Source organism: Lathyrus oleraceus, chromosome 7, assembly GCF_024323335.1.
Source record: "Lathyrus oleraceus cultivar Zhongwan6 chromosome 7, CAAS_Psat_ZW6_1.0, whole genome shotgun sequence".
Classification (NCBI taxonomy): Eukaryota; Viridiplantae; Streptophyta; class Magnoliopsida; order Fabales; family Fabaceae; genus Lathyrus; species Lathyrus oleraceus.
The window spans coordinates 369,025,735-369,053,479 of NC_066585.1; the positions used below are offsets into that span (position 1 = coordinate 369,025,735).

The following is a 27,745-nucleotide window of genomic DNA, read 5'->3' on the forward strand; positions in this document are numbered from 1 at the left end:
GAACAACTTAGTCCACATGTTGCCTCCTTGTTTTGAGCTCATAGAGATAGAATATCTCACATAATATCATAACATATTGCTTCACATGTTGCTTATTAAAATGACACAAACCAGATGTAACTACAATCTCCCTCTTTGATCAATTTTTAGACAACTACAACATCCAAGATATGCAACATAATGCTAATAAAAAACTTGATGACAAGATATAGATATTATCAGAGAGTAGCAAAAAACATACATAAACTTACAGATGCTTAAAAACTAAAATTTTCTAAGGATCTAAGAAATTTTCTTGCATTTGCGAATAATTGAAACTTTCTTGCATACAACTATTACAATCATCATTAGTCTGTTCTCCCCCTTAATGCCTCAAAATAAGCAAGGGGTAATAAAGAACCATCCATAGAGAAAACAACCCAGGATGGGCAAAAATCATACCAGAAAAAATGGAATCAACCATACAAAGGGGTAAAGGGGCCATTATCCCGCCCAGAGTACAACTAAATAGATAACATAGTAACCAAAAGGTACAAAACACTATAATTATCAGTCACAAAAAAATAACAACAAGTTTAATCTTCTAATTCACCAAATGAGACAAATTCATACTCCTATTCACTTCCACCAGCTTCAGCCTCAACCTCATTGTCACCTTTATCTAAATCATTACTAGAATCATTCCCTGCATCCAGACCAACAACATGGGATGTAAACACTTTAACCATTTTTAGAATCATCATTTTGATTAAGTCATCCACCTTGTTCTTTATTGATGTGGAGGTAAGAATCACATCTTGCAAGCTCTTGGAAACTTGCATTAACTCCAATAAAACATAGCCTCTAGTTGTACCAGACATGGGATGAACCTTATGTAGGTTCCCATTTTCACTCAAATCATTAATATCAAAATGTTGAATCTTGGGAACTGCAATGTCTAGAATATGATTCCCAACAAAATAGATTGTAACTAAAGTTCAAGGGAATAATCCTAACACCAATAACATCACCACTACTTAAAATTCCAGGATTTTGATGAATTAGAACACTATAAATAAGGGATGTGAAAGATATTTGTAACTTCACAGGAAAAAACTCTGTTAGCTTCAAAATTTGTTCAAAAACATACTCTCGAAAATCGAAGGTTTCCCCAATGCCTATTTGATATACCAATCTAGAAGGACAAGTGGTGATACCAGAACTATGGTTAGTGGGAGTCCTGTTGGAAGCTCCAATTTTTTTTAGAATTGCATACTTCACACTTAAGATAGAGGTAGGGAGCAAACCTTTTCTTGGTCAATCTTCATGTACACTTCCAATGATTTCCTAGGAAATGAACATTAGAGATGGAACCTTGTCCGCGTGGTTAAAGTCTTCCAATATATTCATTAATTATAGTAGGAAAGAATCCAAAGCAACACCCTTGAACATGGACCTTCCTGAAATCTTTACTTATTGCATAGTTAAAGTCCTTGGGAATATTGACGGTGAACTCTAAGACATGCTCAGGATAATATGGACAAAGATTTGACCCAATGTTCATGATCTAAGCATCCACAAGGAGCTTAACACTTTCTTCACATTTAAAAGCTTCCTTTTACAACTCACTCCCATGGGCTATCCTCATGTGATAAACGAACTTTCATTTCAAAACACCTTCCTCATAAAGGAATGACACATTGGCCAAGGGAGAAATTGGAAAATTTGTGGGAATTTTCCTGCCACCAACAATTTTCTTATTTTTCATGAGTGAGGGTACCTAAATGTCATCCATATTGTTCTCCACATATTTTTTAACATTTTCCACTGCATGAGCAATTTGCCTTTTAGGGGTCACCTTCTTCTTTCCTCATGACTTCTCGCTAATATATATATATATATATATATATATATATATATATATATATGTGTGTGTGTGTGTGTGTGTGTGTGTGTGTGTGTATGTGTGTGTATGTATGTATGTGTGTGTGTGTGTGTGTGTGTGTGTGTGTGTGTGTGTGTGTGCGTGTGTGTGTGCACGCGCACGCGTGTGTGTAGAACTTACCACCTCGGTTGCTAAGAAAAGTCGTGATAAAATGTCAGTACTATTCATAGTGATTTCTGGTACTAACCGTTGTGATAGGTATTTTAATTTTAATATATTTATAAGAGTATATGGACAAACCCTTTTTGTAACGGAATTTTTTTTTGTTGGAGTTAGGATTCAAAGCATGTAACCTTTCATTTATCACCACAGTTGTTATTATGAACTGTGATGAAATGTCTTTTAATAAAATAAAACTAAAATCAGACGTGTTAAAATGAGTTATTACTACGGTTACTTAAACGACCAAAGTAATATGGTGTTAGCAAATGTATATTTTTTAGTACTGTGTTGTTGTAGAGGTTATTGTACTTAGTGTTGCCCACATAGTTCACAGTAACTAGATTAGTTGAGCTGTCTTCAAATAGATGAGCTCCTTCTTAATAAATACAAGTAACCTCTGATGCACTAGTTACAACTTTGATTGGTTTGGTTGTTGGTACATCAAGACTTGTCATCATTTTCTTCATCATTTGGTGAATCTGAGCCATTTGAGCAACAAGGGTCATGGTCTCAATGACTTCAGGGACACCAAGTGGCTTCTTTTGAATGGACACAACAATACCTGGTGTAATTGGCCAATGGTAAGTGCTGGTCGTAATGCTCCCAATCAACTTGTAACCTTCTTCATAGGATTTGCATATCAAAGCTCCACCAGAGGATGCATTTAACATATTTCTTGAGGATGGTACAAATCCATTATAGGAAGTTTCACATTGAATACTGATTGGTATCCCATGGTGAGGGTGTTGCCTTAAAAGCTCGTTAAATCTTTCCCAGGCATCAAACAAAGACTCATGATCTTCTTATCTAAATGAAGTAATCTCATATTTCATCTTGGCATTATTGACAAGAGGAAAGTACTTAGCTAAAAAGTTTTTAGCTAACTCATCCCATGTGGCTATGGAATTTGGCTTTGAAGATTTCAACCACATTTTGGCTCTATTCCTTAGAGAGCATGGAAGCAACCCGAGTCTGAAAGCATCATCAGCAATTCCAAGTATCTTTTAGTTGCTACCTACTTCCAAGAATTGCCTCAAGTGAAAATGTGGATTTTCATTAGCATTTACTGAATATTGGGTTATTATTTGTAACATTTGAAACATCATATGCTTGAATTCAAACTACTCTATTGTGATCTCTGATCTTATAATCACTATATTCATGGCAATGGAATCAAACACATCATAATCCCTTATGGTTCTCACTTTATCATTGGCAATGCCAATAATGTCATTCTCTGCCATGACTCATACTTCTTCGAATGGTCATTCATCAAAGTATCCTTCAGAGTTACCAAATACAAAAGCAGGTGGTTCCTGGTAAGTGACCAGTATCTTGAAATATCCTTAGTAATCTAAGTATTCTCCTTGAAATATCCTTAGTTATCTGAGTATTCTCTTATGTATATTGGAGTCAACAACCTGCACACGTAATAGCTAAGCACCTACTGCATCACCAGATTACAAGAAAATGTATGAAGCTTAAATTCTCTATTAATAAAAAGAAATAATGTTTTATACAAAATCAAAATGTTATTTAGATACTCCGTGGCAACAGTGCTAAAAACTTGTTGGGTAAAAACTATATAACTCGCAAGTATACACGGTATATATTAGAAAGTGATATAAATTAAGAATATCATTCCCACATGGAGTGCAATAACTTACCTTAATTTTCAAAGCTATACTTTATGAATGGGCATGAGAAAAAAATAACAATAATTGATGGTTGTCACATGTTCAGTTTTTAAGTAAACAATGATAGAATTGAGCTTAAGTTAATAAGTGATGTTAGTAATGAAATATATGTTGGGTAATGATAAATTAATATAACTCAACTAATGTTTGTATATGATGTGATATTTCGTGTTAGATGAGGTCGGAACGTGATCTTTTGGTGTATTCCTACAAAATCAGAAGGATATGTAAGAAAACAAGTGGACAAATTCCTAAGTCTCACATTCAACTTTAATGCATGTCAGTTTATTTCCAAATTCCTCATACGATTGTAGGTCTTTATTCCTAAGGTAGATATTCTAGTGAATTTTCATATTCTACTATTTTTAATCATATTTATCATGATTTCTATTTGTTTATGGTTTCCTCACATCAATAAGCTTTTATCTTTTCCTATGATGATCAACCAAATAATTGGATCAATAAAAATATAATGCATGACAAAATTGGTCATTATCATCACATCAAATGACATAAAATATTAACTTCACATTGCTCAACATAAGAGATTTTAGCCCATGATTAGCTCAATACATACATCAACGTTGGTTCCTAAGCTAAACATTCTCAAAGATATAATGAAAAAGAAATGAAAACCTAAGAGTAACATCTTTGTCTTCTTGCAATCTTTAATCAGCAAGAGACGGGTTCTATCGCGACAGATATTGTTACCTTATACTTGGGAATAATATAAGAGAAATCTTTCACATTAGATTCAACTTACTTTCACCCAAGGTTCTCTCAATTTTTTCTCTCTAAGTCTGAACCTCTTTTCATTTCTTCCAAGGAGTTCTTTTATAGACAACCTCATATATGGTTTTTGTGAGGTATTAGATCAATGGCTTATTGATTATCCATTACTTTTGGGCCTATTAGAATAAACATATTCCCTCCATTCATTCTCTATCATACTAGTACTATGTGAGGTACACAGTGCATGCAGGAGACAAAGCGTCTAGTTGCAGACTTATCGTGTAGGGGGACAACTCGCGCTCTACAATGACTTTACTATTTTGTAGTCTTTTGTCTTCAAGATTTTTGATCTTATCCCTTAACTTTGCATCTCATATTCCTTTTTCACACCAATTTATTTCTATCTTCTCCTTCCTCTTGATGTTCATCATAGTGACTCCTACATAAGCACAAAATACCTAAAAGTCACAAAAGAGTGCATCTAATGTATGTTATACTAATCTAGCTAAAAATATAATAACTCAACTAAATTCTCAAATTAAAATAAAAGAAAGTAATAAAAATTCAAATGTTAAGGGTTTAAATATCTCACAACATGATAATTATCAACATGCTCTTTTTTTTAACAATGATAAATGTTGTCATTGTTCGACTAAGGACATGCATATCATGGATGAAACAACTGATCAAGTCAAATTGTTTAAAACAAATAAAGAAACACTCCTATATCATGATAATGACTATCTCTACAAAAAAAAACTATAATGCATAACAAAAGTATTGTGTGACTGGAGGTATGACTTAAGATGAAACTTGTAAGTTATTGTAATCACTGAAAAATTGTACTACCTATAGTAAGAAATTCAAGTACAACTAAAAAAATTTCTTTAGAGATAGTTATAACTTGATTTCTTATTGAAGAGGAATATTGAAAACATAATCAGAAAGAAGAGGTGTTGGTTGTTTCAAACCAAATAAATAAATTCATGGGTAAAGCCAACATGAATAAAATAACAACATTAATCACAACAAGAATGAAAATGAAAAATATTATTTTATGATCTTTATTTATGATTGTATTTACTATACATACTAGTAACAAACTCGTGCCTACACACATGGTATGTTTTTAGGTGGGATATGACTTTGGACACGCATTTGTTTGCAAACTGTCATAAAAACTGAAAGTTGAAAAAATAAAACAACTTAAGAATAATAGTAAATTTAAGTTGAAGTAATAATAAATTTAGAAGATGAAAGGTAAAAAAAAATATCAATAATAATATGATTAAAAATAAAAACTATTGAAACTTGTATTAGATAAATTATCGTTTTAGTTTTTTTACAAATGAGACAATTATTCATAAGAGAGAATACATTTTTAAAATATCTACTCAATCTTTTTTAATAAGTTCCCTTAATCATTTTCACATGTTTGAAAGAAATGGTCGATATATTTTTATTATTCAATATTTGGATCAGTAGTAAAGTTGTTCCCGTTTATAACAATAATATTTTTTTCCGTTATTATGTGCAGAACTGGAGGCAAGAGTAAGGTGTTCCAATTCACACCAAACTCTTCCCGTTTATAACAATAATATAGTTCCAATTCACACCATACAATGAAGATGTAAAATATTACACCTAAATTTCTTAAGCCAAATCAGTTATGCATCCATATGTAACAATAACAGCTTGAACTTCATCAAAAAATTACACTTGAATCTCTTGAGTCAAATAAGAAACCTCTCTATGACAAACCTTAGCTCGGATGACATGTTTTTTCAGTTTGTTTGTTACATCTTTGCAGTATTCAAGCTAATTATAAATGCAAAAATAATTCTTATTAATTCACTATCCATTATACAAAACAAATCCACAAGCAATTCTTATGTAGTCAAAGGTTACTTGGGTAATAGTGTCACATCTCGAAGAAACACGCACACAAAACAGAGTCGCCACCAATGTTATTTATCCCAAGAGAGGGAAAAGGAATATTGAGTAAACCTACAAAAGGATAAATCTAATGATCTCGACACCAAAAGATGGGTAAGGGAGTCGATTACGCGAGGGGAAGGTATTAGCACCACTCACGTTTGTAGTACTCTACAGGATCCATTCTTGTTGTTCTAATCAAAAGGGTGTGTTTATTCTAAAACTTACTGACTAAAAGGGAATGCAAGCAAAGGACTGAAAAGAAAGTTTTTATTATTGCGCTCGCCTAGGTGTGAAAGCCAATACCGACGTATCAATAAAAAATCAAAGCATTGTAGTTCTTCTTAAAAATTTTGGTTTGTTGGTGCTTTTTATGGGTAATCACCCTTATTGAAAATTTTCATAAGAAAATCCAAGTGGCAAAAGAAAATTGATTGGTTGAGTATTTTGTTGAAACAATACATCGAATGATCCATCTAAAGCAGGAGGTATCTGAGTACTTCTCTCTTATTGTTGAAAGAGTTCAAGTAGTATTTAGAATGTTTTTGGATTTTGATTGAGAAAAGGTTTTTGTTTTAGAATGAATGAAAAAAGGAAAATGGAAAATTTAAGGGAATTATAAAGATATCCCTAATGTTGGCATACAATAGTGGTCCTAAAGTTAGGATAAAAGGGAAACATCTACCTAGATTAACATGCAAAGATTGACCTATGGTTAAGGATCAAATGGGGTCTACCTAATGTTGTCATATTTGGTTCACAAACCTAAAGTCTACTTTAGTTCAATCTTAACCAAGAATGAACCAAAGAAATCCTATGGGGAACATGTTATCCACACAAGAAAAATAGATAAAAGAAGAAGACAAATCCATATCAAGTCACGGTGAAAGTAGAAATAAATCCACAAAGTAAGCCATATCACGTCATGGGAGGAAAGGAAAGCAATAACAAAATAATCCATATCAAGTCATGGAGAAAAAGAAAAAACGATACCATATCAAATCATGGAAGAACATATAAAAGATAAACAATAACATATCAAGTCATGGAAGAATAGATAAGAGATAAACAATGGTAATCCATATCAAGTCATGGAGGAAAAGAAAAGCAAACAATTCCATATCAAGTCATGAAAGAACGGATGAAAGATGAACCAGATAATCCATATCAATTCATGGAACAAAGAGATAGAAAATGAACAAATTAGTTCATATCAAGTCATGGAAGGATAAGTGAAGCAATAGCAATCCATATCAAGTCATGAAAGAAAAGAAAAACAATTACAATTCCATATCAGGTCATAGAAGAGAAATAAAGCAATAGAAATCCATATCAAGTCATGGAAGAGAAGATTAAAGTACCTCACACAAACAAGAGATAAAGGTGAATTATTAAGTCTAAACATGCTTTAGGACATTACAAATTATCATGAAATGGTCACATGTTAACAAATAGCAACAATCTCATTCGAACTAGTCATGAAAGAGGGAGCCAATGCTCAAACAAGTTGAGAAAACAAATTAAGCAAGCAACAAGTTTCCAAACCAAAATGAGTAGCAATATCATATCAAAATGAACATAAAGACATGCGATTCAAATAACTAAAGTCTCCAGATCAAGAAGAAATTCAAACAAGCATTGAGCTCATGATACAAGCACCAAAGTACACAAGTATCATTCAGAGTTGTAAAGAGTGGTGAACACAAATGTCAGCAATTGATCATGTAAAAGGACATAAAAATGAATGAGATCAAAAACATAGACATGATGTTAATATTCATAAATAAACTCAAGACATCACAAAGGCATCACATCAAATCATACTCAAAGGTTAAGGAAAGTAATGATCAAAATCACACCCTAGGCATGCTCCTAAAGACAAAATGCATTTCGAAGAAAGCATAGATGAAGTAGAATCATGGGGAAAATGGTATTAAGCCTCATAAGTCATAAGTATATAACATATTAAACTCCACATACAAGTCACTCAAGCAAGATGGATGAATCACATAAGCGGCCTATCTCTGAGCATCAAGGGATGTGTGACTTGTGCAATAAGTTAACTCAATATGGGGTTTAAGATCAACAAGGGAAGTCATCCAAACTTCACCCACACATCAAACCCGAGTAACTTGATAAACAAGTAAAGATATCATCCTAGAAAAGGAATCCTTTATCAAAATTGAAAAAGATAAACCAAGATTAAAAGAGGGATGTTTATAGGTCATGGGTAAATAACCAAATCCTTTTTAAAGCATCAAATACAAACTCCAAACCTTAAGTGGTATCAATAAGCAAGTAAACTCAAAGTTCAAGCATAACTAACAAATCCAAAAGTGGACATCATCCAAGTAAGGGATCCTTTGCCCAATAAAAGCAAATGACCAATGAAAAATGAAGTTGAGATATGAATAATGAAAGGAGAAAAAAATCAAACCATAAAAAATGGATCCCAAGCTCCTAAGAGCTTCACCATCTGCTAAAACTCAAAACTAGGTCAAGAAAAGAATAATGTAGCTCTTAATGTGTCATCATGATGAATGGAAATGGAATACCATTCAAAGAATCATAATATCAAGGTATAAGGTTACCAAGACAAAGGAAATCAGAAGTGTAGGCAATAGGAAATAAAACCCATTGGACTCATAGTATTCAAGTTGGAATGCACAAGACAAAACCCAACTATGGTCTCAAAGCAAGCAAGGAGTACTCAAGACAAGCAAGCAAAGAAACATCAAATGAAGATGCCCAAAAGGTTCTCATTGGTGAATTTAGGACTCCTAAATTATGATGATGAGGTCAATAGAGAATGGGAAAGAGATCCCTAATGGTTGCACAAGTGCATTCCCAAATAATCTATTAAATCTAAAAGGTGTCTCAAAGAAACAAGTATGCCTTGAATAACTCAAGAAAAATAGTTAGGAGGATAGAAAAATTATTAAAAATTAAGCATATCAAGATGAAATCATAAGCTCAAAGTGTTCCAAAGATATACTCACAATCATGTGTAAAACATGCCCAGACAAATCCATCATTCAAACAATGTACCATTAATTGATCACACTAAACAACTTTGAAGAATAGGTTCAAAAACAACCCAATTATCCAAGCATCAATTGAAACCCAAATGACCTAAATACAAATGTATACAAGTGTACAAAATATTGGATCAAAAATCAAATGGGAAAGTTAAGAGTCAAACCCTAACAAATAAAACTAGTTTAATTAGACACATATAATTAAAAAAAAACAAAGTAAATATTAAAATAAATCAAAAATGAAATTAAAAAATATATAAAATTGCATAACATTAAAAATATCAATCATGAATTAATTGAGAATTTTTGGCCCAAGGGAAGTCTTTTAAATAAAATTAAATAAAAAATAATAATATAAATAAGTGAAAATGGAAAGGGGGTGCATTAGCAAAGTGGAAAAGAACTAGGAAATAGTTAATACGCAAATGGGCCCCAAACGTTGGGGGCGGAAAGAGTAAACGTGCCAGGCCTACGATCCAAACCATTTAAAAACCATATTTTTGAAGCGTGACAATGGAATAAGTAAATAAAATGAACAAAAATCATGTAACATGACATCAATTGGTCACACCCTCACTTAAGTCACAAAAGGACAAAAACGCGCCCAGCCAATCACAACATGCCAACCACTCGTCTTCAACCTCTGCTAATGCATACTTGAACCCTAATCCTGACCCCAACATGCAGACTTCCACCTCAAATAACTTCCTCCTCTCTCCTCCAAATCCCAGAAGACATGAACCAAAGTTGTAGTACGTGTCGCATCTCGAAAAATGTGATTCCTCGCGATGGTCACGGAAAAATTATGTTCGAGAAGAGTCACCACCGAACTTTATTTATCCCAATAAAGGAATAGGAAAATATATATAAAACCTTTGAAAGATAGAATAATGGTTGATCAGTCACCATTTATGCTAGGTATTTCACTATTTAACCGTAAATAAGTCAGGTAAACTGCGTAAACTTAAGCATTTTTAGTTAGATAGAAGCTCAATTCTATAATATGGAGTGTGTTGTTACTTATGAGTTTCTTGAGGATACTTTACACTTTTGTGTATGTTAGCAGGTCATAAACTAAGTTGGAAGCTCAGGGAATCAAACGTCAGATGCGAAGTTGAGCCAGAGCAAGAAAACGGAAGAAAAAAAATTCAATTCTTGGTGAACCTGCTGTCCATACGCGTACTGCCTTACATGATACGCGTATGGACCTTCCCAGTACGCGTAGCATACGCATATGACCAGAGGGATGGAAAATCTAGCAAAAAGACAAGCTTCTGGTGATACGCGTATGGGAGTTAGCAATACGTGTATCAGATGTTGTCTTACGTGCAATACACGTATGAGACAGAGCAATACGCGTATCATATACTGTCATATGTGCAATACGCGTATGAAACAGCTCAATACGCGTATGAAGCCCAAAATCAGGAAAAGCCCAGCTGCATAGCTATTTACAGGGGAGAACACGATTTTGCGGGGGTTGGACAATTTTGGATAAAAGAGAGACGCGTTTTGAGAGCTGGGGACTCAAGGATTATCGGAGGATTCATATGTTCAAGAGTTTTTCGACGATTGAAGATTGACTCCTCAAGAAATTCTGTAATGACAACAATGTTCCTCTTTGTTTTTATTTCTATTATGAGTAGTTAAACCCCCCATTGCTAGGGGGGTGACCCTGATTCTGAATGTGACAGATTTTATGTTTGTGAATGCATTGACTATTTCTTTTTCTCAATTGATTTGTTCTTATTACCGTTCTTTATGCTTTATTCGTCGGACCAACGAATGATGATTAATATGAATAGTTTAAGGTGGACAGCAATTATTCATTGATTTGTATAAGAACTTTAGATAGTAAAGATCACCTAGGACTAGGGATATTCTATCTGATCGGAAATTCTTGATATTCTAATGCTTGAGTATGAACTTAATTATTTATGGACATAGTAATTAGGTTACATAATCAAATGTCTTTTCACTAAGGAATTAGGAATAGATACCCTTGAGGACCGGAATCAATCGGACGAGATTATTGTCAAAGCCTTCATAAATCATATATGTCACAGGAAGTTTCATTCACCGTACCCTAGCAATCTACTCTAATTTATCTCTCGTTCAACCATTTTATTTGTTTTATTTATTTGCAATTGCTAGTATTATTACTCATATCACAAAAACCAAAGCTTTTTGTCTAATTGAAATAATCGATAAACTCTGTATCGTCAAGCAGTCCTTGAGATCGACAAACGGGGAATTTCCCTTTTATTACTATAGTGAGAAAAATAGTACACTTGCTATTTTCCCATCAAGTTTTTGGCGCCGTTGCCGGGGACTGCCAAAGATAATAGAGTTTATTAATTTATTTTCAATTAGAATTTTGTTGTTCTGCATCCAAAATTTTATTTACTGTTTAATTTTATTTTTATTGTTATTATAACTAATTTCTGTCTAATCTGTGTATGCGAGGTAAGGCCTCAGCTAATTTTCATTTTGACGCAGAACCAGAGAGAACATTGCACGCAAAGCGCAGAGAAGCTAGAAGAAAAAAACTGCCAAACTCTGACACCGAAGAGCCAGTCTCTGTTCACTCCGAAAAATCTGAGTCAGACACAGATTCCCATCCAGAACCAGTCTCTGTTCACTCCGAAAAATCTGAGTCAGACATAGATTCCCATCCAGACACTATTGACATGGCTGCAGACCCGCCTCCAGCGGAAAGACTTTTAGGTGATTATGGCAGACAGAATAATCCAGCAGTGCGGTTGACCATTGTTAACCAACCTGTTAATGTTGCTCACTTCCAGTTACATCCCTCAACTATCCGTCAGTTAGAAAGCAAACCTTTTTCAGGATGCAAACAAACATCTGCAGAGGTTTCTGACTATGACCACATCCTTAAAAATTGATGGGCATTCTGAAGAGGCAAAGAGATTGGTCATGTTCCCATTCACGTTATCTGAGGATGCTGAGGAATGGTTCTATTCCCTACCCGCAGGAAGCATTACTACTTGGCAACAAATGGAAACAACATTCTTGAACGAGTATTTTCCTGCTTCTGTGTATATCCGTAAGAGGTATGACATTGTGAATTTTAAACAGAAAGACGGAGAGACACTTGGAGATGCATACAAAAGATTCAAGAGATGTTTAGTTGCGTGTCCTATACATAATCTGGATGCAACTGAACAAATGCAGAATTTTGTAAACGGGCTGAAGATGAGAACGAAGCAACTCATTGATATAGCTGCTGGTGGCTCGTCTAATTTTTCAACAGCAACCGGTATCAAAAAGATCATCGAAGCTATTGCAGCGAATGAGCATTTGGAATTAAATGATCGTACTATGAGTCAGCCTGAGGGAAAAATTGACTTGAAATTAGCAAATCAGGTAGTGAAAATGGAAGACCAGATTGCAGCTGAGGTTGAAAGAAGACTGAAAGCGATGAATTTAGGTACCCAGACTGTTGCTCAAGTTCAACCGGTTCAGACTATGATTTGTGAGATTTGTAGTGGACCGCACTTTGCCATGCATTGTGTTGCAACCGCAGAACAAGTGGAAGCTATAAATTACCTGAGGCAGAATAATCCCTACTCAAATACGTATAATCCGGGGTGGAAAAATCATCCTAATTTCTCTTGGAAAGATCAGCAAGGTAATATTCAGAAGCAAGGAACTCCACAACAACAACCACCTTACCAACCACAATATCAATCGCAACAGCAACCTTATCAGCAACAAGTACCAAAGAAAGCGGATTGGGAGATTGCTATAGAGAAGATGGAGACTCAGAGTATGCAATTTCAGGAAGAAACCAGGAATAATCAGAAGAGCACCAATGCATCCATTAAAAATCTGGAGATTCAATTGGGTCAGATAGCACAACAGATAACAAATTTTCAAGCACCGGGCGCATTACCTAGTGCAACAGTGACAAATCCGAGGGAGCACAATAATGTGAGTGTGGTAACAACAAGAAGCGGAAAATTTGTTGAAGATCTTAAGAAGAAGGATGAAGAAGAAGATCAATTGCTTGAAGTGGACCTGGAAATCTTAGAAAACAAGACACCACCTGAGGAAGAAATTGTAATACCGCTGGTGGTACAAGAAAAGCTCACTGAACCAAAACCCATCATTAAGCTTCCATTCCCACAAAGAAACAAAAAGAAGAAGCAAGATGAGAAAATTTTTCAGAAATTCATGGAGTTGTTCAAGAAATTAGAAATCAATATTCCATTCTCTGAGGCACTCGAGCAGATGCCTATCTATACGAAATTCATGAAAGACATCATCTCCAAGAAGCGCACCACTGACACTGACCCAATTATACTAACTAAAACTTGTAGTGCTGTTTTGCAGGGTATGAAGATTCCAATGAAGAAGCCAGATAGAGGTTCTGTGACCATCCCGTGTACCATTGGAGATAGGTCCTTTAAAAGGGCGCTGATTGATTTGGGGGCTAGTGTTAGCCTTATGCCTTTGTCTATTTACAGGAAGCTAGGAATTGGAAATGTTCAAGATACCAGAATGACACTTCAATTTGCTGACCACTCAGTGAAGAGACCCTTTGGGATAGTTGAGGATGTTCTGGTCAAAGTTGATAAATTTGTTTTTCCTATTGATTTTGTAATTTTGGAAATTCCAGAAGATGAAGAGATACCTCTGATTCTGGGCAGACCTTTCTTAGAAATAGGTAGATGCATGATAGACATGGAGGGAGGTACCATGACCCTGAAGGTATATGACGAAGAGCTCAGAATTGATGTCCGAGATACTATGAAACATAAAGAGGATATGTGTACAAACCACTCCGTGGAAGTAATTGATCAAATTGTAACTAGCACAATTCAAAGAAAGTTTCCTGAATTACCGTTGGAAAGAGTTCTTAGTCTGTCGGTCAGAGAGATTGAGGAGAATGATGATGAAAAAGAAAAAGAAGCGCTTGCTATGCTGGATACACAACCCCTTTGGATGAAATCCAAACCACGCAGGTGGGAGGATCTGAAAACTTCACCAGAATTAGAAGATGAAAAGGTAAGTAAACCAGGTATAAATTTTGAATTAAAACAATTACCTGTAAACCTTAAATATGTCTTTCTAGAATCTGGAACAAATTGTCCTGCTATTATCAATTATGAGCTAAATGTCATAGATGAAGAAAAGTTGATACAGGTACTGAAGAAACATAAAAGTGTTATTGGTTGGACTATTGAGGATTTAAAAGGGATTAGCCCCACAGTATGCATGCATAAGATACTGATGGAGGATAATCAGAAACCAGTAGTACAACCACAAAGGAGGTTAAACCCAGCGATGAAAGAAGTGGTAAGGAAAGAGGTTGTAAAGTTGTTAGATTCGGGAATGATTTACCCCATTTCTGACAGCTCGTGGGTAAGTCCTGTGCATGTGGTACCAAAGAAAGGAGGAACCACAGTAGTTTTAAATGAAAAGAATGAACTGATCCCAACTCGCACAGTGACAGGGTGGCGAGTATGCATCGATTACAGAAGACTAAACACTACAACAAGAAAGGATCATTTTCCTCTTCCTTTTATTGATCAAATGTTAGAAGGACTTGCAGGTCATGAGTATTATTGCTTTCTGGATGGATATTCGGGATACAATCAAATTGCTATAGCCCCGGAAGATCAGGAGAAAACTGCATTTACATGTCCTTATGGTATTTTCGCTTACAGACGGATGCCATTTGGGTTATGCAATGCCCCAGTTACTTTTCAGAGGTGTATGACGTCTATATTCTCCGACATGCTTGAAAAGTATATGGAGGTGTTTATGGATGATTTCTCTGTGTTTGGTTCTTCTTTTGATAATTGTTTAGCTAACTTGTCTCTTGTTTTGCAAAGATGCCAGGAAACTAACCTTATTCTCAATTGGGAGAAATGTCATTTCATGGTGCAGGAAGGAATTGTGCTAGGACACAAAATTTCCCACAAAGGAATTGAAGTGGACAAAGCCAAAGTGGAGGTGATAGCTAACCTCCCACCTCCGGTGAATGAAAAAGGGATAAGGAGTTTTTTAGGTCATGCAGGTTTTTATCGCAGGTTTATCAGAGACTTCTCAAAAGTTGCCAAACCATTGACTGATTTTCTAGTCAAGGACAAGCAATTTAATTTTGATAAAAACTGCATGGTAGCTTTAGAGACTTTAAAGAGTAAGTTGATCAGTGCACCTGTTGTAATCGCCCCCGATTGGTCCTTGCCTTTCGAAATAATGTGTGATGCAAGTGACCTTGCTGTGAGGACTGTCCTAGGACAGAGAAAGGACAAATTATTGCATGTGATTTATTATGCTAGTCATGTCCTTAACCCGGCCCAAATGAATTATGCAACTACCGAAAAGGAGTTGTTGGCCGTGGTTTATGCTTTTGACAAATTTAGATCATATTTGCTTGGTTCAAAAGTCATTGTGTATACTGATCATGCTGCTTTAAAGTATTTGTTTGCTAAGCAGGAATCAAAGCCAAGACTTTTGAGATGGATCCTCCTCCTTTAGGAGTTTGATTTGGAAATCAAAGACAAAAAGGGGTGCGAGAACACGGTCGCAGACCACTTATCTCGCATGTCCCCAATCAAAGAAACTAAGGAGGAACATCCTATTCAGGACACATTCGCTGATGAGAAAATACTTGCTGTTCAGGATATACCATGGTTTGCTGACTATGCTAACTATGTTGTAGGTGGGGTTATACCTGATGACTTTAATTCTCACCAAAAGAAAAAGTTTCTTTATGATTGCAGGTTATACCTATGGGATGATCCATTCCTCTATAAAAAGGGAGTGGATGGTTTGATCAGAAGATGTGTTCCAGAAAGAGAGTAAGCCGACATTCTGAAAGCTTGTCATAATTCGGAGTATGGTGGACACTTAAGTGGAGATAGAACTGCAGCAAAAGTCCTCCAATCGGGTTTGTATTGGCCGACGCTATTCAAGGATGCAAATTCTATAGTCCGAGAATGTGATAGGTGCCAACGAATAGGTAACATTACAAAGCGGAATCAGATGCCGCAAAACTCCATGCTAGAAGTGGAGCTGTTTGATGTTTGGGGTATTGACTTTATGGGACCGTTTCCACCATCATCTGGTAAGAATTACATATTGGTTGCGGTCGATTATGTGTCAAAGTGGGTAGAGGCTGTGTCATTACCAACAAATGATGCTAAAGTGGTGGTGAAGTTCTTGAGGCATAACATTTTCTCCAGGTTTGAAGTACCACGGGCTTTAATTAGTGACCAAGGTACGCATTTTATAAATAAACTCATGGAGAATTTGTTGAAAAAGTATAATGTCAAACATAAGATAGCCACACCGTATCACCCCCAGACGAGTGGGCAAGTGGAAGTGTCTAACCGTCAAATAAAGCAGATCTTAGAAAAGACGGTAAGTGCTTCTCGGAAAGATTGGTCAGTAAAGCTGGATGATGCATTGTGGGCATACAGGACTGCATTTAAAACACCTATAGGTATGTCCCCCTATCAACTAGTTTACGGTAAGGCTTGTCATTTACCACTCGAACTCGAGCACAGAGCCTTTTGGGCCTCCAAATTCCTTAACTGTGATCTTTTCAAAGCTGGTGAGTCCCGAATTCTTCAACTTCATGAGTTGGAAGAGTTCAGGAATCAAGCTTATGAAAATGCCAAAATTTACAAGGAACAAACAAAAAAATGGCATGACCAAAAGATCCAGAAGAGAGAATTTCGGGAGGGACAACTCGTATTGTTGTTTAATTCCAGGTTGAAGTTGTTCCAAGGTAAATTGAGGTCAAGATGGTCCGGACCGTTCGTCATTAACAAAGTACTTCCTCATGGAGCAATAGAGCTTAAAAATAAGAAGAATGGCGACACCTTCAAAGTTAATGGTCAGAGGTTGAAACCATATAATCCCGGTGAAGGGGGACCAATTGAAACTGTTAAACTCATCTGAGTATGATGTTTCCCGTCGAGCCATGCGACGTTAAACGAAGCGCTGCTTGGGAGGCAACCCAAGGGAGGTTTGAATTGTTTTGTTATTTTAATGTTGTCGAGTCAGTGATATTTCAAATAAAAAAAATAAAAAAAAACTGCCAATACGCGTATGGACTTTATGATACGCGTATTGGATTGCAAAATAGCGCTCCTCTGGTGAAACGCGTATGATACGCGTAAGGGACCATGTAATACGCGTATCAGGCTCTGTTACGTGATCTGTTACGCGAATCACACTTTTCACTGGTTTAAGCAGCGTATGATACACGTAAGAGAGCTAAATACGCGTATGATACGCGTAAGGGAGCCAGATACGCGTATTGGCTGTGTATCATACGCGTATCATTATATGGGTCTGTTTATATAATTTTTTCCGTACGGGCTTCATTTTCTCATTGCTCTCGTTACATGTTTTTTGCGTATTGTTGTGATTTCTCTCTGTTTCTTCTCTTTCACTCAGTTTACAGGTCTGTACAATGTCTCAATCACCAGAAGAGGTCAGAATATTCCGCACCACATACCATGAAGTCAAATATGATCAAATCAAAAGTCGAAATATGGTCGAAGAGAAACACTGGATGTATCAGAATGAAACGTTTCCAGAGGTTACTAATCTTCTTAAAAAGCAGAAGTTAATCCATTTCAATGACAAAATCCAAACTGTTTCGCTGGATCTGATATGGGAATTCTATGCTAATGCACAACGGGTTACCTCTGATGAAGAAGACCCAACAGGGAATGAAGCATTCGTTTCATGGGTAAGAGGCAAGGTTATAAAATATGATTGGAAAACTATTAACAGTGTGTTGAAGTGTAAATTCTATGATTCTGTTTGCCCTTTTGCCGAAGTAAAACGTTCTGACAAAAACTACTGGCCATACAATGAAATGAAAGATTCACTGGTTAGGCCGGGTCGTGATTGGGCACCTACTTCAAAAATCTCTCCGGCAAAGATTATGGTTGTTGATCTAGCTCCGATCCCTAAGGCCATGGCATACTTTATTCATCACAATTTAAGCACTAATCGGAGCGGGTCTGAATTGATATCGGAGCGTGCCCTACTTCTTCATCAGATCCTGCAGAAGAAACAGGTGAATATTGGACGGATAATTGCTGCTGATATGGATGAGATTGCTCAGTCGCCAAAAAAATCATTAGGCCATGCGACTGTGATTTATTTGCTGTGCAAAAAAGCTGGTGTTCCGAATTTTCAAGATTCAAATATGTTGTGACCTGCTGCACCACTGAACGCCCATTGGATGAAGGAGAGGACGACCACAGATGATCCGCCCCGACCTCTACGGCGACCACACGACAGGGAGGGCAGCACCAGTGCTCCGCGCCAGGATGCTCAGCCGGCTGCTACGGAGACACAGCCCCCTCAGCCTCCTCCGATTGATGAGAACTCCAGGGAGTACCGGATGCAGATGTCACAATTTTGTGTTATGCAGGAGTTTTGTTTTCAGTATGGACTGTCAGGGAGAGTTCTTACCCATCAGACAGATCTTTGGAAGGAGGCACAGCGCTTTAGAGAGAGATTCTCCGGACCTCCTCCAGCACCTCACTTTGGACAGTTCACCTTTCCTTGGTGGAACCAGCCAGTTCAGATAGGGGAAGAGATTCCGCAGCAGCCACCGCACCAGACACCACCTCAGCAACAGCATACTCCTTCAGGCCACACGGAGATGTTGACGCCTATCTCTGCCTTCGCACGAGGGCACACTCAGTTGGATCCGACAGAGGAGATTGACTTTGATACTCATATGCAGAACGGTGGACTGGGTGATTGACTTTGATTATGTTATGTTTTTGTACTTTTGATTTTTCTTTGTGTATTTTTCTTTTTGGTTTATTCAGTTTTTATTTTCTTTTGCTTTGATGTAATCACCCATTATGGGTTGTCTTAATCTAATGAATTTGATTTTGTTTACATACATTTTCCTGTTTATTTCGTTAGATATATGACTATGTTTGGCTAGTGGTTATCTTGATCACTTACACCAAATACTTGGTTGTCCTCTCATTTAGTCCCCTTGACTGTAGATGTTGTTGTTTATAATTGGACGCACTGGTTAAGATTAACATCAGAACCAAGAGCACATGAGCTTTGAACTCAGAGGTATGATAGAACAAGTCAGCTTAACCCGTCATGGTGAGATCAGAAAAAGCCAAACACTTATCATCATATGAGAGATATCAGGTATGTCTTTATCAATCATGGTTTGCGTATGTTCTTTTTATTATTAGCTGTACGAATACACACACTGAGGCATGTTTTTGTTTATCACCTAGAGCCTTTCTAGCCATCCCATCTATTATTATTATCCATTGTTTAACCCTGTTGAGCCTATTATTCATTTGTTTCTGATATACCCGTTCTTCTCAATCCATGACCTTGTAACTATCCTACCCTGTTCAGAGTATGTGAGGATTAATTTCATCTCTACGTTTCTATCTAAGTTTGGGGTTGCTGTTGGAATAGCAACCTTTAAGTTTGGGGTAGCTTTGCAGTAAGTGAATGTAAAAAAAAAAAAAAGAAGAAGAAAGAAAGAGAAAAGCGAAAAACAATAAAAGAACAGCTTTTGAAAAATGCTACATTCACTATAGATAAAAGGAAAAGAGGAATACAAAACCCAACAAGAAGAATAGGAAAGAAACGTAGTGAGAGAATGATTTCATATACTCTGAACCAAAAACCTTTGTTCCAATTTCAGATCCTACCTAAACCAAAGCCCCGTTACAACCCAAAAGACCTCAAAAAAAAGTGTGTGTGATTGTACATGTTGATAGGATGAGAGAATTTATTCAAACTTCTGATTTGATATTGCATACTGTGATTTGAGCATGGTAACACTTTAACCCAGAGAAACATGGTGAGAGTGTGATATGAGCTGACAGGTAAAGTCATATCTCTGAGGGAAAGGGTTTCTGACTCGTTGGTTATGTGGAAAAATCAGAAAACCTGAGAAAACATCAAGAGGTCCAATGCGAAAGATTTCAGCAGTATTGTGGCAAGAACTGTTTTACAGTAAGTTTGGGGTGACATGATCTTTGATGGTGATAGAATGTTACTTGAGGACAAGCAACAAGCTAAGTTTGGGGTTGAGATCAGTCACCATTTATGCTAGGTATTTCACTATTTAACCGTAAATAAGTCAGGTAAACTGCGTAAACTTATGCATTTTTAGTTAGATAGAAGCTCAATTCTATAATATGGAGTGTGTTGTTACTTATGAGTTTCTTGAGGATGTTTTACACTTTTGGTTATGTTAGCAGGTCATAAACTAAGTTGGAAGCTCAGGGAATCAAACGTCAGATGCGAAGTTGAGCCAGAGCAAGAAAACGGAAGAAAAAAAATTCAATTCTTGATGAACCTGCTGTCCATACGCGTACTGCCTTATATGATACGCGTATGGACCTTCCCAGTACGCGTAGCATACGCATATGACCAGAGGGATGGAAAATCTAGCAAAAAGACAAGCTTTTGGTGATACGCGTATGGGAGTTAGCAATACGCGTATCAGATGCTGTCTTACGTGCAATACGCGTATGAGACAGAGCAATACGCGTATCATATACTGTCATATGTGCAATACGCGTATGAAACAGCTCAATACACGTATGAAGCCCAAAATCAGGAAAAACCCAGCTGCATAGCTATTTACAGGGGAGAACACGATTTTGCGGGGGTTGGACAATTTTGGATAAAAGAGAGACGCGTTTTGAGAGTTGGGGACTCAAGGATTATCGGAGGATTCATATGTTCAAGAGTTTTTCGACGATTGAAGATTGACTCCTCAAGAAATTCTGTAATGACAACAATGTTCATCTTTGTTTTTATTTCTATTATGAGTAGCTAAACCCCCCATTTCTAGGGGGGTGACCCTGATTCTGAATGTGACAGATTTTATGTTTGTGAATGCATTGACTATTTCTTTCTCTCAATTGATTTGTTCTTATTACCATTCTTTATGCTTTATTCGTCGGACCAACGAATGATGATTAATATGAATAGTTTAAGGTGGACAACAATTATTCATTGATTTGTATAAGAACTTTAGATAGTAAAGATCACCTAGGACTAGGGATATTCTATCTGATCGGAAATTCTTGATATTCGAATGCTTGAGTATGAACTTAATTATTTATGGACATAGTAATTAGGTTACATAATCAAATGTCTTTTCACTAAGGAATTAGGAATAGATACCCTTGAGGACCGGAATCAATCGGACGAGATTATTGTCAAAGCCTTCATAAATCATATATGTCACAGGAAGTTTCATTCACCGTACCCTAGCAATCTACTCTAATTTATCTCTCGTTCAACCATTTTATTTGTTTTATTTATTTGCAATTGCTAGTATTATTACTCATATCACAAAAACCAAAGCTTTTTGTCTAATTGAAACAATCGATAAACTTTGTATCGTCAAGCAGTCCTTGAGATCGACAAACGGGGAATTTCCCTTTTATTACTACAGTGAGAAAAATAGTACACTTGCTATTTTCCCATCAATGGTCGTCGCAGCCATATTCGGGTTTGGGAGTCGATTACGCAATGGGAAGGTATTATTACCCCTCACGTACGTTGTACTCAACGGGAACCTTTTCGTTGAATTTGCAATTTGAATGTTAGCTTATGTTATTTGTTTTCTTCGAGTGATAAAATATTGAAAATAGAGATGGATGGAAACCTCAAAAGGGGGAAAATGGAGGTTTTTCATTAGTGTGCTTGCCAAGATCTCACAATCGCGTGCATACGTATCCTTATGGTGCAATAAGGAAATTAAAGCATTCGTAGTTTGGGGAACTGCGGTTTATTGGTGTCTTTTAGTGAACAACTATTTAGATCGCTTTCTAAAGGTTAAATGTTGGCTGGTTTACTCTCGGCGGAGGCTTAAGCACTAGTTTGTTATGCGTGTTAGAAAGAATTAAACTTTGTTCTTTATGAAAAAGAGTCTTAATCACGCGGGGGTGACAAGTTGAGTTAATATGTTGAATGTTTTGTTTGATTGGTTTGGATCGCACGGGGGCGGGGAAAGATAGATTTGATGTGTTAAGATATTTTGGTTGGATGAAGATTACTCGGATAGTCGAGTAAGACAACTCGCATCCTAATAGTCGAGGAGAGGAATCGAAGGCTCTAGAGCATATCCCTTTTCATCCTTAATTATAAAAGGGGTTTGATAATAGTTAAGGTATATTAAATGGATGACAATTACTCGGACATTCAAGTAAGACTACTCGTATCCTAACAATCGAAAAAGGGAATAGAAGACTCTAGACCGTTTTCTTTTTCATCTGAGTGATTATTGTAACACCTCAAAATTTGCCCTCCTCTCTTGGGACTAAGCATTAACATATTTGCATTTCATTTTAGGGCATTAGGCATCTCATATTGCATATCATGTGGTTACATCGTGCAAGCTATCTTTCCAAGTCTTGATCAGAAGATGAGGAAGTCAGAAGGTGCAAGCTAGGGTTTTGACTGATCATGGGCCATCTGAGGATTGGACTGTGAATTAGGGTTTTGTGATTCCCAAGGGTATTGGTCTCCATGTTGATTGAATTGATGCATCATCATCATCATGGTTGGATATCATCAGAAGATGCAAGAGATAGAAGAAGATTCCTTGAGATTAGGGTTTTGACCACTGGTCAACCCTAATCAGTTGTATTGGGCCAATCAGGGCTGGATCAGGAGATGGGGTTTGTGAAGGAGATGAGGATCATTTTGTGATTATATGGTGATTATTGAGGCTAGGGTGTCACCCTTGAGCCATTTCAGTTGAAGATTGGGGTTCAATTTGATCTATGCATTGCCAAATTCATCTATCAAATGAAAAGTCAACTGTGGTCAACTGTACATGATCTGGTGAATTTGGAGGTGGAAATGAGTTAGACACACTTCATTCATGTTGGAACAAGTGTTAAATGACATCTCAAAGCTTAAAAATGAAGAAAATCAAGTCAGGACAAAAACTACCAAAAATAGAAAGTGACTTGTAACTGAAGTTTCCAAAAGTGGAAAGTTTTTGACCTCAAAAACAGAAGTCCAAGGAAGCTTCAAATGAAAAATTGTTCAACATGACAGATGTAGATCTTGTTCTCACCTTTCCAAAAAGTCCAAGAACTTGAAAATCCAATGTGTGGTTTGCAAGATATGGCTCAGTGAATTTCAGAAAAGACCCGTAATCAGGAGGCCATAACTACCACATACTTTGTCCAAATTGCAAGTTCTTTATATGCACAAACTCCATTTGACATGTACTTTGAGGGTGCATCATTGGATTTTCCCAAAAATGGCCAAGGCAAAAAGTCACTTTTCAACTGGACAACTGAATTGGACCAGGGGCAAAATTGTCCAAATGTCAAAATAATTGGAATTTTTGAATGGGACTTTTTCCAACACCTCAGGGATGGCATTTTAAGTGTGTTTGAATATTCATTTCATGGTTAATGCACATGGTTTGAGTTTTGGGTTGAAAAATGGAAATGACAAAAATGGACCAAATGCATACACATGGTGAATTTGAGAATGGAGCAACCAATGGACATGAAACAAGTTTCTACAGTTCACATATGATATTTAGAAGGTGTATGTGCTGTCAAAACAGGTGGCACTAGCTGTCATGGTGAAATTACAATTTTGCCCCCACTTTGAAAATAACCATTTACACTAACTATGCATTTGGCTAATTAAGTGGATTAAGGGATAATTAAGCATTCATATATATTCATAATCCCTTCCTAATCATAACAGAATTACACACATTCCAAAACCAGATCTGAAAACTCTTCATTCTCTCAAATTGCTCAAGAACACAAAACCTTCAAATCCATCAATCTTCTTCAATATTGGCTCAATCTTCGAAATTCTTTTTGCGTTGATCTTGTATCATCATCCTCTCCATCTGTTTGTGAAGTTTGGAAGGAAAGAAGCATTGATTCGCAGCTGTCCAAAGTGCACTCATCAATGGCAAAACGAGTTTCCATGCAATAGGAGCAACATCAATTGAGTTCAAGCACATCACTCACCTTCCTCATCATCCTTCTACATCTGTTTGTGGAGAAAGCACGCAAAGAGCATTAATACGACACTGCCATTCCAGGTACACGAGTTTTTCGAATGTCACGGTTTTTCAAATTGCTGTATGCGTTTTGTAGTTTGTTGATTGTAGATCATCGTGACATAGGTAGTTTTGCGAATGGTGAATCGTAGCTCATGTAATCTCGATTTGAAGTTTTGTTACCAAACCTTAGGTTGATCGATTCAGGAGATAGAGGAACTTTTAGGTTGATTAGGTTACATACTCGGATTCTACGTTAGGAGACCTTTCCAACGGTTATTAGTTTGTTAATTTTGGTGATGAAATGAACAAAACCGCATTTACCGTTCCAAGAACATGTTGCCGCGTGAAGAAGAAAGCAGTTCTGGAAAATATGTGGAGTTTGATCTGTTTTCGCTGGCTGTGAAATTTGAAAGCTGTTTACCGCGCCAAATTGCTGTAATTACCATATTGCCGTTAGTGATTTCAATTAATTAATATTCATTCATAAAAATTCTAACAAATATTTTAACACATGAAAAAATTCATAAAAAATAGTAGAAAATTCCTAAAAATATGGAGATTTTTTCCTTGACTTTGTTGACTTGTGTAGGATTTTTTTGACCTATTGGTCAAAGTTGTGCTTGGCAAATATTTTATTTGGCATAGGCTTTTCTAATGTATGTCACATTTTGATACATTTTGGCAATTTGATCATGAAATACTCATATCATAAAATAAATTCTTGAAAATTTTTGTGGTGATTGTAGACAGGCCAATGGTGATTTACATGTAAATTTTGTGAATTTTTGATACCTGGTTAGAGAGCAGCAAATTCTGGAACATAGGTGTGACAATTTGTGTCACACCTCTTGATGTCAACTTGTTGAATTTAATTGGATAACCTATGCATGTTAGAATTGGCTGAAATTTTGCATGATGAATTGTTGATATGTTAGGATGTTGTATGAATTTTTGTAGAATTTTTCACTGTATTTTCAATTTGATCATGATTTTTCATTTCTGGTGATTGAAATTGCAAGCTCATGTGATACATGTTGGTAGATTGATTGGGAAATCCTCATATTGTATTGTATGGCCATGAAATTTGATATGCATGAACTAGACACGTTGTGTGACCTCCCTGTTTTGGTCTCATCCATTTCTTTTTTGTTTTCATTGAGTTATGAATTTTTGAAGTGGATGTATGCATTGATGTTGTGAATTGAAGCATGTAACTGTGTCTGTTTTTGTTGATTTTCATTAACATGGTTCCATTTGCCCAATTAAGCTCAAATTTGACATGGTAGACCTTGATTGACCCCTGTTTAGGTGTATTTAATTTGAGAATTTTTGGATGTGTCTTGGTATGGATTTGAATGCAGTACTTCTGTTTGTATGTTTGATGCTTCATTTGAACCAATATGGATTGTTTTGTGCATGAATTGAACATGATGGATGATATAAACATGAGACCAATGATGTTTGCTTGTGTTTGATGATAATTTGATGTTGGATGATGAATACCTTGCTGTTTTGAGTTTTTTCTTGCTTTTGGACCCTAGGCTTGGCCTAGTGGTCTAGTTGCTAATATTTGCTTGATTTTTCAGGATCAAAAAGGCAATGCACATGGAGAATGATTCAAATTAACTTTAATTGATGTTGTTGATGTTTATACACTAACATAATTGTGTTTTGTAGGTTGTGAAGCATAGGCTTGAGCCTTGGCTTGCTTTGTTTGTGCATAGCTTGTATAGTTTGTCTGATTGAACTTGCTGTACAATTTGTCTGATTGAATACTGACTGAGTTTGATTGTTTCCAGGTACTTTAGTTGCTCAGTTCCTTGTGAACTATTGCTTTGCTTTGCTTTGCATAAGCAATTTGCATTGAGGTAACCTACTAATCTTCATGTAGTCTGGGGACCCGGCTGTTACCGGGCCGGGCAAATTGTCTGAAGTCCTCCTTAAGAGGCAATGCTTGTGTATGTTTATTTTTAAGCCCAAGCAGGTGAAAGTCCTTCAAAGAAGGCAATTGGTGGAAGGTAGGGACAAGCAGTCTGTCCCCCACTATTCAGTGAGTCTTCTCCTTGCTCCCATTACATGGTTGTAGCATTGAGATCAAAAGCCCAAGATCTTGTGCAGTGCACATTGTGTCAGAGTCATCGAGTATAGAAGGGTTCCCCTATTCTGGACCCATGCTCATTTGTCAGCTCTCCCTGGTTAGGGATAAGAGCTGTGAGGTCTGATCCTCACTTCATCCTTTCATCTGCTTCACCTTAGCCTCGTAATGGCAAGGTTAAGAGCAAACACAGCCTGTACAGACGATTGCTTAGGCAGTCAAACCTGATTGATTGAGCCCCCTTGTTTGGCTATAGTGCGTGTTATGTGGATATCTGATTGACATGCTTGTTTGAGATACCTGTTCTCATTTGATGATATATGATTGTATGCTTGTGTGCTAGCTTCTTTCCTAGTTAGGTTAGTTTGCTTATGCAAGTAGGATAGAAAACCGAACTTAGGGTTAACGATGCATGACAACATTAGGCTCGAGTCTCAGCTCCCTAGTGTCGTGTTTTCCCCGGTTTCTGGTTAGCAATTTAGTCCCTTTCAGGGGAACTACATCGCCCTGATCCTCGTTCCAGACGAGGTATGTAGGCAGGTGGTCGTGCGAGACCACTCCGGGCAACCTTTTTCTTTTTTGCGTGTGTTTACTTGTTATCTGATTGTGTTTGGCTCGGATGCCGACGTAAGTCCAGTAAGTGGCAGTTGGGCTCCACGTTTGCCGTTTTATGTGTGTTTTGGTTCGGATGCCGACGTAATTCCATCAAGTGGTTGTCGGGCTCCATGTTTGCCACCCTTGCTTGTTTGTATGTTTTGTGTTGTTTGGCGTGAGTAAGCCGAACTACAGAGGCTCTGATTCTTGTTCCAGACAAGATATGTAGGCATAAGGTGCGATACCTTATCGAGCCCGTTTCTCCTAACCCCACCTGCGTTCCCCGTGTGTGTGTGATGTTTAGCAACCTTTTCTTTATTCTAGGACGTGGATCCCGTCGAGTACGACAGACGTGAGGGGTGCTAATACCTTCCCCTTGCGTAACCGACTCCCGAACCCATTCTCTTGGTCGCGAGACCATGTCTTTCCAGGTTTCTCTGAGCGTTTCCTTTCCCTATCTTGGGATAAATAACGTTTAGTGGCGGCTCTGTGTGTTTTTATTTTTAGCTCGCC

General features: G+C 36.8%; 1 non-coding gene and 1 pseudogene across 1 annotated transcript; one reads left to right on the forward strand and one right to left on the reverse strand.

The window, feature by feature from the left end:
* Nucleotides 1–2,815: 2,815 nt before the first annotated feature.
* Nucleotides 2,816–2,922, forward strand: LOC127109313 (small nucleolar RNA R71). Its single transcript, XR_007796628.1, has one exon. It is a non-coding gene; the product is annotated as a small nucleolar RNA R71 (small nucleolar RNA).
* A 3,306-nt stretch (nucleotides 2,923–6,228) lies between these two features.
* LOC127103881 (threonine--tRNA ligase, chloroplastic/mitochondrial 2-like) overlaps nucleotides 6,229–27,745 on the reverse strand; it is a 44,069-nt pseudogene continuing 22,552 nt past the window's right edge.